The 9,843-nt window shown below is 49.9% G+C and overlaps 1 pseudogene; it reads left to right on the top strand.

The window, feature by feature from the left end:
• The first annotated feature begins 337 nt into the window (after window positions 1–337).
• Window positions 338–7,464, top strand: LOC101040132 (zinc finger SWIM domain-containing protein 5-like; annotated as a pseudogene).
• The last annotated feature ends 2,379 nt before the right edge of the window (window positions 7,465–9,843 follow it).

The following is a 9,843-nucleotide window of genomic DNA, read 5'->3' on the forward strand; positions in this document are numbered from 1 at the left end:
CCAGAGACCTTGCACCTCACCCTCTGCTCTGCGCCTGCCCAGCCTGCCCACCTGGGTCAGTCCCCTCTGTGGTGATCCATATCAGGAAGTCACAGCCCAGCAGTGTGGCTGTTGCAGGCTCCCAGGTACAGCACCCAGGGCCACGCACACAGGGGTCCTGAGCAGAGGTTTGCTGAGGATGCCTGGGTTGAGACCCAGGCTTGGGTTCTGAGGGAACAGATGCTGAACCCACGGTTTCCTACAGTCCCTCCTGGAGAAAGGTCAGGTAAATGTAGCTGATGATGTGACAACACCTCAAGTTGCCTTCAGAGGCCAAAGTCACACAGTCAAGCTGGAGATGGAGGAATGGCCTGGTGGGCTGGCCTCTGACCTCACAGGTGGGCTCTTGTGGCCAATGAGAGGCCGAGCTGGGAGTCAGAATCCAGATGCACACCGGAAGTTCTCCAGCTTCAGCTTTCCCATGCTGTATGCAAGGCCTCTGGGTGAGGTCTGCTTAGGGTGTGTGCACTCCTGGAATGGGGAGGTGGAGAGGCTGAGTGTGTGTGCCCACCTAAGGTTGGCTGGACACAGCTGGAGTTCACAGAGAGCATAGACCTCTCCTTGCTTTTGCTTCTGCCTTCCCAGATGGGATTTCTAATACACACCCTTTAGCCCTCTTGGGCTGTGTCTGCAGCCAGTATCCACTCCCCTGTTGGATCAAAGCAAGCCTCTCCCGTCTTAGCTTTCCGCTGACTCCAGGCACACAGCCCCAATTGGTCCTGGTGACCTTGAGGACCCTGTAGGCGGAAGCCAAGGAAAGAGGATTCTTGGTTCAGCCTGGAGGCTGCGCAGCCTCTGGCACATGACCTCTCCTCTCTGAGTCACAGTCTGCAGCGACGAAATGAGGTGATGTGGTGGGGCCTCTTAGTTTGGAGAGTACTGAGTAAAAAGCACATCAGGGGGACCCCTCAGGGCATCCAGGGATCAGGCTGTGTGTGTAAGCAGCAGTCAGAGAATTTGGGTTTTCATTTGTATTACTCTTCTCCAAAGGGGACTGGATAAACAGGCCTGGTTGTACCCTTTTTCTGTTTGTTTTTCTCTTTTTGAGATGGAGTCTCCCTCTGTCACCAGGCCGGAGTGCAGTGGCGCGATCTCGGCTCAATGCAAGCTCCGCTTCCTGGATTCATGCGTTTCTCCTTCCTCCAATTCGCGAGTAGCATGCCATCATGCCCAGCTAATTTTCATGTTTCTAGTAGAGATAAGTTTCAGCATGTTGGCCAGGATGGTCTTGATCTCTTGACCTCATGATTCACCTGCCTTGGCCTGCCAGAGTTTTGGGATTATAGGTGTAGCTCCTTCTTACTAGCTGGGTGTGGCTGAGAAAGGAGATGGAGCCAGAGTGTGTGTCTAGATCCGCTGTGTTGAGCTCCTACCTTCGGTCTGGGGAGTGGGGGCTCTGTGGATCGTGAAGTGGAACAGTGCCTCACATTTGTTGAGACCTCACAGACCAGACACTATGCTCAGTGTTCTTGGTGCTCATGCAGCTTTGAAATTGAGATATAATTCACCTGTCTTAAGATTCACCCTCTTAAAGGATACAGTTGGGTGAGTTTTAGCATATTCACAATGTTGTGCAACCATCTCCACTGTCTAATTCCAGAACATTTTCATCACCCGCAAAAGAAACCCCATACCCATTAACTGCCTCTCCTTATTCCCTTTCCTCTAGTCCCTGGCAGCCACTAATCTGCTTTCTGTGCTGTGGATGTGCCTATTCTAGACCGTTTGCGTAAGCGGAATTCTGTAACGTGTGCTTTTGTGTCTGGTTTCTTTGACTTAGCATCGTGTTTTAGATGTTCCTCTGTGTTGTAGTGTATGTGATGCTTCGTTCCTTTTTCTGGCTCAATAATGTTTCCTTGTGTGGATCCATTACACTTTGTGCATCCGTTCTTCTGTCCGTGGATGTTTAGGCTGTTACCACCTTTGGCAAATGTTTGGGTTTTAATGCACAAGTTTTTATTTGAACCCCTGTTTTTTGTTTTCCTGGGTGTGTATACATAAGGGTGAAATTGCTGGGTCCTAGAGTAATTCTGCCTTTAACTGTCTGAGGAATTGCCAGACTCTTCCAAGGTGGCAGCACCGTTTCACATTCCTGTGCTGGGTTTTACTAATTGCATTTTCTCATTAGTCGTCATATGGGAGTCATGAGGTTTAGGTAGAATCGTCATCCCTCTCACCTTTCAAATGGGAGTGTTTAAACTCTGAGGGTTTCTGCACACAGCCACACAACCAGTCAGTTGATGATTCTTTGGCCAGAGCTGGCTTTGATCACAAAAGCGGTCTTTTCTCCAGGCCGTTTTGTATCTTCAGGGTGAGGCTTTTTGACTTTGTTCATGTTCTATTCCTGGCACCTGGTACACTTTGGCACTCACATATTTGTTGAATAAAATGTCATTTTTTCCGATCTTGGTGGCTTGATCAGAAGCTTGAGGGAGGCAGCATGTCTTAGGGCTCCTGTACTCTACAGGTTCTCACACTCCTGCTGGGATCTGTGTTCCCCTCTCCACCCCAGATGCTGCAGAATCCCCACCAGCCTCTGGTTCTCAAGCAGCCACAGATGCACCACAGTGGGAATGGGTGACGTGACCTCTGCTGAGCAGAGGCAATGTCTCTTTTCAGCAAGTGCATGCCGTGAACTTCAGCTGTTCTCTCTCTCTCTCTCAGGGGTTGAAGGCTTTTGGTGACCTGCCCTCTAGCCAAAACCTATTTATGGCAGTTGGCTGCTCCTGGCTCCAGATGGGACCAACTTTGACAGCCCAGCGCACCGGTCTCGGGTCAGGGCAGCAGAACCAACTCTCAGGGCGGGAGGAACCAGAGAAAGGGGTCCATCTATGGGTAAACTGGCAGAATGGAAGAGGGAGATGGAGAGTTGAACAGTGGATCCTGGGGTGGCAGGATCAGCAGGGCTCCTGCATTTGGCGCACTTGTACATTGTACAGAAAAGGTCTCAATTATGTATAGTTATGTGTAGTGCTCCCTTCAGAATGAGGATCTCTCATGTGGGTGTTGCCTGTTTTGTGGTTGAGTTTGACTCTAGGAACAGTCAAATGGAAGAGGCAAAAGAGCTGTTTAACAAATGTTTGCATTATAGCGAGCAGCTCCCAATAAGCAGCTCCCAATTCCTTCCATGCCAAGGCCTGCCCCTGCAGCACAGTAGCACTAGTGCAGGGTTGGGGGCCCAGAGGCCTTGGGTCACCTCATGATAAACTGTGCATTGCCCAGGGAGGGGCCCTACTAGAGCTGGCACCACCACTGACCTGACCTGTGGTTTGCTTCACTGCCAGGGATTCCTTCTGGATTTGACTCCAGTTAAAACACTGTCCTTCCTCACACGCTCCCTTACAGTGCTGCCACTCATACCCTGTAAGTTGATTCCACTCAGCCCCCTCCATGCCCGGGAGCTCCCTTTCCCCTTCTTCTTAAGTGTCTGCTACTCATCCCCTCCCCACCCTGAATATTACATTTGGAGTAGGGGCCTTAAACTGCATTTTCTTGCCACAGGCGTTGCATTGTGTCTGTGGTCTTTGGGATTCCTTCTGGAATGGGTTTTGATTTCAAAGGCAGCACATAAGGCCCTTGGAAGTGTTCCTGGAAAATATGTTCAGGTGGCCTCCTCTACACACCCAGCATGGAGCAGCCTTCTACAAGGCCTCTTAGCAAGGTCCATTGAGTCTCTGTTCATGCCACCCAGATGGGAGGACTCAGGAATCACTGGTCCAACCGGACTGCAGTGTCCGGGGAATAGTTCCCTTTCCTAGTTTATATTGAGGTTGTACAGAATTGCCATTTCCAGATAACCCTGGCCCAAAGCAGAGAGATGTGCTTTCATAGTCAGTTCATGTGGCCTTATTGCCAGTTAAACTTTGAGCATTGTTGGGCTCTTCTCTTTATTTTTGAGACAGAGTGTCACTCTTTTGTCAGGCTAGAGTGCAGTGGCACAATCTTGGCTCACTACAACCTCCGCCTCCCGAGTTTGAGTGATTCTCCTGCCTCAGCCTCCTGAGTAGCCAGGACTACAGAGGCCCACCACCATGCCCAGCGAATTTTTGTATTTTTAGTAGAGATAGGTTTTCGGCATGTTAGCCAGGATGGTCTCAATCTTTTCACCTTGTGATCCACCCACCTCGGCCTCCCGAAGTGCTGGGATTACAGGAGTGAGCCACCACACCCCGCCAAGATGTGCTTTTACAGTCAGTTCATGTGGCTTTATTACCAGTTAAACTTTGAGTATTGTTGGGCTCTTTTTTCTTTTCAGACAGTCATGCTTTGTTGCCCAGGCTGGAGTGCAGTAGATTGCCTAAAGTCAGGGTTTTTCCGGCAGAGCTGGAACAGTAAGTTGCCCAAAGTCCGGGTTTCTCTGGCAGTCTTGCATTGAGCCACAGGTTAGAGCTAGGGGCTTTAGGGGTGCACTTAGTTTTAAATCCACAGTGCAAACTGGAGGAGAAATCGTACTGGCTGCAGTAGCTGCAGGTGTGGAGCAACCTGGATGCCTGTCCCCTGGAGGATGGGAGCTATGGACATGAGCTGCCCATCATCACCAGTGTACTTCCCCAGAATGCCATGCACAGCCCAGACTCCTTATCCAGACTGAAACAAACAGTATTCACTAGAGCTATTGAGGGCTGTGAATGACATTGACAAGACAGCCACCTACAGTGTATAATCAGCAGTGATGTTTATACAGCTCCTACCTGCCAGCGGAAAAGTGAAAGCTACTCTTTAATTCCCAAGGCCAGCCACTGTGGTTTGAGCATGTGCCTATAGCCTTTGCTTGGGTTGACACCCTATATTCCCATGGTTATCTAAAAGAGGTCCTGAGGCTCACAGTGGCCATTACTAATACTCTGAGGTTGCAGCAGCGGCAACTAAAAATATGCAAGCATCAGAAGAAAGAAGTGTCGCAGAGAGGAACCACAACCATCACAGACCTGGAGGGCTGAGTGGGCCACCCCCTGATCCCATTGGCTGCGTTTCTCACTTTGACTGGGGCCAGCCTCCTGAATGATGATGGGCGTCTGGAGATGCCAGATATGAATGAAAACAGACACCCTGTGTACCAGCATATAAGTGTGGCTGTGGGCTCCCCAAACAGCAGTGTGTCCTACTTGTCATTGGCTCTGGAGCATCAGTGGGCCTGGATCAACAGAGGGTAATGCATGAAGGTCTCTATACATGGAACAAGGTATGCCATAATGATGAGCAGCTCCTGAGCCAACTTCAAGAGCTGCAGCTGGATGATGAGCTAATGCAAACACTGCAAAAACAATGCATCTTACTGCTGGAAGGGGGCCTTTCAGCAGTCTGTAAGAAGTCATGCACTGAGAGAGCATTTCCCTGCATACCTCTGCCAAGTATTTGTTCTCAGCTCTGCTGCCTCATGATCCAGACCTGGCCTATAAATTAGCCGTATGTGTCATGAGGTTACTGGTTTTAGAAAACTTAGCTTGTGCAGGTGACACATCCCTCCCTCACCGTATGGTGTTTGTGGTGTCCAGCCGTTATCCTCGCTGGTTCACGCTTGGACACTTAGAATCATAGCAGCATGAACTGGCCTCCACCGTGCTGACTGCTGCCAAAGGAGACACTTGCAGGCTCTGAACAATTCTGAAAGCAATAGAGAAACACATTCTTCTTCCTCCCTCATCTTCAAACTGGCCTAAAATGCATTCGGGATTGCTACTCCCACTGACAGTAGTTCTGACAGCACCCTACTCAACCTGGCCCTGGAACCTGGGTTACAGGTGATATAGATGACCTGACCGACCCTTGAGTGGAGACACCGAGAGATGGTACGATGGTTGATGACCTGTGGTGCAGAAGTAGGCATCTTCCACCTCCGTCTGCCCCCAGGGGAGGAAGGAGTTTCTGGGCCTACTCTTGGGACAGGACAGTGAATGTTTGGATCTCTCATATTCCTATTCCTGGTGGCCTAAGAAATGATGGGGCTGCTGGTGGGAGAAGATGGCCTCTGTTCAGCCAGCCCAAGCTCTGTCCCCACTGCTTGAACCGTATGCTGATGTCAGCAGCACTTTGACCTTCTCATCAGAGACGTGTCTAAGAGAATAAATTTTCAGCGTCCAGTACTCAAGTGCACCCTTGGGAGGTCGTGGGCCTGGTGGTTTATTCCCTGCCCCTGTCCATGCTTGTGAGAAACCCTAGACACCTTAGAGACTTAGGACCTTTTCTAAGCCCAAAGCCCCAGCACAGGACTCTACTCTGAGAGGCCCCACTTCAGCTAGAACCTCTGGCAGTTTTGCATCCCTGGCCTCAAGCCAAGCAAACCACAGACTCTTTTGCTCCATACTTGTGATGGGCTAAGAACACCTGCAGAAACTTTCAACCCTCTGACCTGGGGAAGGAAGGGATAGAAAGAGACCCCAAATAGGGTCTGGCCATGTAGGATGCTTCCCTTGCCCTGGTTTGCCTTAGATCATCTCGAGGTTGCTGAGGAGGAGGGAGAACTCATCTCTGCTGGCTAAGTTCAACCCCACGCGGTAATCTGTGCAGACCTGAATCAGGACCCAGATGGCCATTGCTGAGCTCATGTTCTCCCTGACAGGTGTGCAGGCCCCAGTGAGCATCTTGCAGAGCTGGAACACACTCTTCCCCACTACTGAGTCTACTAGTAGTGTAGCTGCCACATTTGTGTCCCACACCACCATCCTGCGCCTCAGTCTTAACTATGCACAGCGGGAGGAACTGGCTAGCTGTGCTCACACACTGGCCCTGCAGTGCGCTATGAAGCATCCCCAGAGCCGTTGCCTGTCAGTCCTTGCACTCTTGTGAGAAAGACCACGTTGCCTTTGAGGCAGCCTACCAGATTGCCACTGATGCTGCTGCCAGTGGCATGACCCATTCATAGCTGTTCACCATTGCCTGCTACATGGAGCTCTGTGGCTACACACTCCCTGCCTTCAAGCTGGCCTCATTGGCCATGAGCCATCTTATCCTGGCCTGCAACCAGGATACCCACCCAGCCATCAATGATGTGCTCTGGGCTTGTGCTCTCAGCCACTCTCTAGGCAAGAAGGGGCTGGCAGTTCTCATATTCCTGGTGGTGAAGAGTGTGCACATTGCCATGGTGCTTTTCAGACATCCTGTGTGCAGGCTGCACGGTGACTGTACCTGGCCTGGCCAGCTCCCCAGGCCGCCACAGCTCTGGAAAGCTCATATCCACTGACAAAGCTCCATTGAGCCAGTTTCTGATGCCACCCTCAATGCTTATGTCAACACCATACTCTCACACCTAACACACATCAGCCCTCACCAGTATGGAGAGTTCATTGAGTTTCTAAGCAAGGCTTGGGAGACTGTCCTGCTGCCCCAAGATGGCCACTTGCAATTTGCCCAGTTCATTGACAACCTCACACAGATCTACAAAGGCAAGAAAAAGCAATACTGTTGATTGGAGAGCCCTTTGGCTGAGAAAGCAGATTGCTCACTGCCCCGGCAGCCTGGGTTCCCAGGTAGTATCAGGTTAGGCCAAAGACACTGACACATTTGTCCACCCTGAGATGACCCTGAGCACCTATGGCTGAGGCCAAAGGACCACAGGGCTAAGGATGGGGAGAGTCCAACTCTAGTCAATATGCCTACCTTGGCAAGCTTCTCACAACAGTTCATGGAGGAGCTGGGCCCAGTAGGTCGACTAGAAACCCCACGATATGCTGCCACCTGCCCCTATATCCTGCGTGTTCTGGTCTTGGCCCTGTCTCCCTTGGCAAGCACAGAACACTGTTCGACCTCAGAGATGCTTAACCAGAGAAACAGATGCATTTATGGTACAGTAAATACGATAGTATATATGTTGCCAATTACCGTAAGGTGGTTGTAACTATTTATAATTCTGGTTCTGATTGGATGGGCACTTGAGGTAGCTGTGGGTGGGAGGATATGCTAATTGTCTGAGGAGACTCACAACCGTTTCTCAGGTATCCCTTGCAGAGGGTATGCTGTTAGCAGTGGAAGAGGAGGGGGTGCCGAGGAGAAAAATAGCCAATTAGAAAAAATCCCAAGACTAGTCTATGCATAATTTCTCACCTACAGACAGACCCAGTGGTGGGTGAGGGGCAGAGGCCAGGACTGAACTCAGACTTTTGCCTCACAAAGCTGTGAGGACCCTAAAGCTTCTGCTCCTGCCTCACACAGCCTCACCAGGGGTTGGCTGAGCGCATGAGAAACAAGTGCAGGCAGATGAAGGTCTGGGAAGCCACTAAGCTCATAATATTTGTCTACTCTGGTCACCTTTGTGTTAGATAGTGTGTGGTGTCATCTGTAATTGTGTGTATGTATCTGTATGGCTAAGTATATATATCTGTGTATAGATACATCTGTACATGCCTTTCTGTATGTGCGTGTGTGTGTGTGTGTGTGTGTGTGTGTGTGTGTGAATTTGGAGATGGAGTCTTGCTATGTCTCTTAGGCAGGAGTGCAGTGGCGCGATCTTGACTCACTGCAACGTATGCTTCCTGGGTTCAAGAATTCTCCTGCCTCAGCTGCTCGAGCAGCTGGGACTACAGGCGCATGCTGCCACAGGCAGTTTTTTGTATTTTAGTAGAGACAAGGTTTCACTTTGTTGCCCAGGCTGGTCTCGAACCCCTGAGATCAGGCAATCCGCTCACCTCAGCCTCCCAAAGTGCTAGGATTATAGGCATGAGCCACTGCGCCTGGCCTTTATTTTTGTGTGTCTGTGTCGTACCTGTGTGGATATGTGCACACTGGACTGTGGGTTTCTGTGTGAGGATGTAACATTTGCGTACATGTGAGGATGCATATCTATGTGTAAATGCTCTCATGTTTGTGCATTAAGTTTAGTGTGTATGTGTGTGTGTAAATGCTTTCATGTTTGTACATGTTTAGTTTGTATATATAGCTCATGTTTAGTGTGTATGTTTATGTCTCCATGAGTGCATGTGTAAACATATGTTTGTGTCTGTGTGTATGCTTGCTCTCCATGCATCTTTTTTTTTTTTTAACTTCTGCCTCTGGGTTCAAGCAATTCTCCTACCTGAGTTTCTTGAGTAGCTAGGATTACAGGTGTGTGCCACCACGCGCAGCTAATTTTTGTATTTTTAGTAGAGACAGGGTTTCACCATGTTGTTCAGGTTGGTCTCGAACTCCTGACCTCATGATCCACTTGCCTTGGCCTCCCAAAGTGCTGGGATTATAGGCGTGAGCCACTGCGCCTGACCTCGCATTTGTGTTTTTTATATGTGTAACTGAGCATATTTCTGCGTGGTGGCATGTCTGCGTGTTCATCTTTGAGGATCTACGTGAATGTGTCCTTTTGCCAGATTTATCTTCCCATTCCTCTTAAATGGCTCTGACCAGCTAAAGGTTTGTTACCCATCTCTGTGTGACCTCTACTCATTCTCTGTCACCAAAGGAGCTTCCAAGCAGCAGTCTCCCTCTGCCATCAGATTGGCTTCTTTAGCAGCACAGTCTCTTCTGACCCCGTGCTTGCTTTCTTCCCCTGCCTTTCTACCTCAAGCTTCCTCTCCCTGCTTTTGTCACAGTCTGGTTGCTCACTGACTTGGAGGCTAGGGCTGGTCTGCACTTAGCTTCTCCCTAATTTCTAGCCCTAGTGGGTAGCCCTGTCTTATCCCTGGCTGACATCCGCAATGTATCATCATCTTTCTTCCACCTTCTTTACCCCTATGCTCAGCCTGGAATTGTTGTAGGAGGTAGCAAGAGCATTCAGAAGAGTCAGCTGGATACCAGTACCTTGGTGTTTACTGTTTCATGTCTTAGTTCCTGAGTTTGGGGTCGGGTTTGACAGTGAAGGAGTGATGTAGCTAGAATGTG

Source organism: Saimiri boliviensis, chromosome 17 (assembly GCF_048565385.1).
Source record: "Saimiri boliviensis isolate mSaiBol1 chromosome 17, mSaiBol1.pri, whole genome shotgun sequence".
Lineage (NCBI taxonomy): Eukaryota > Metazoa > Chordata > Mammalia > Primates > Cebidae > Saimiri > Saimiri boliviensis.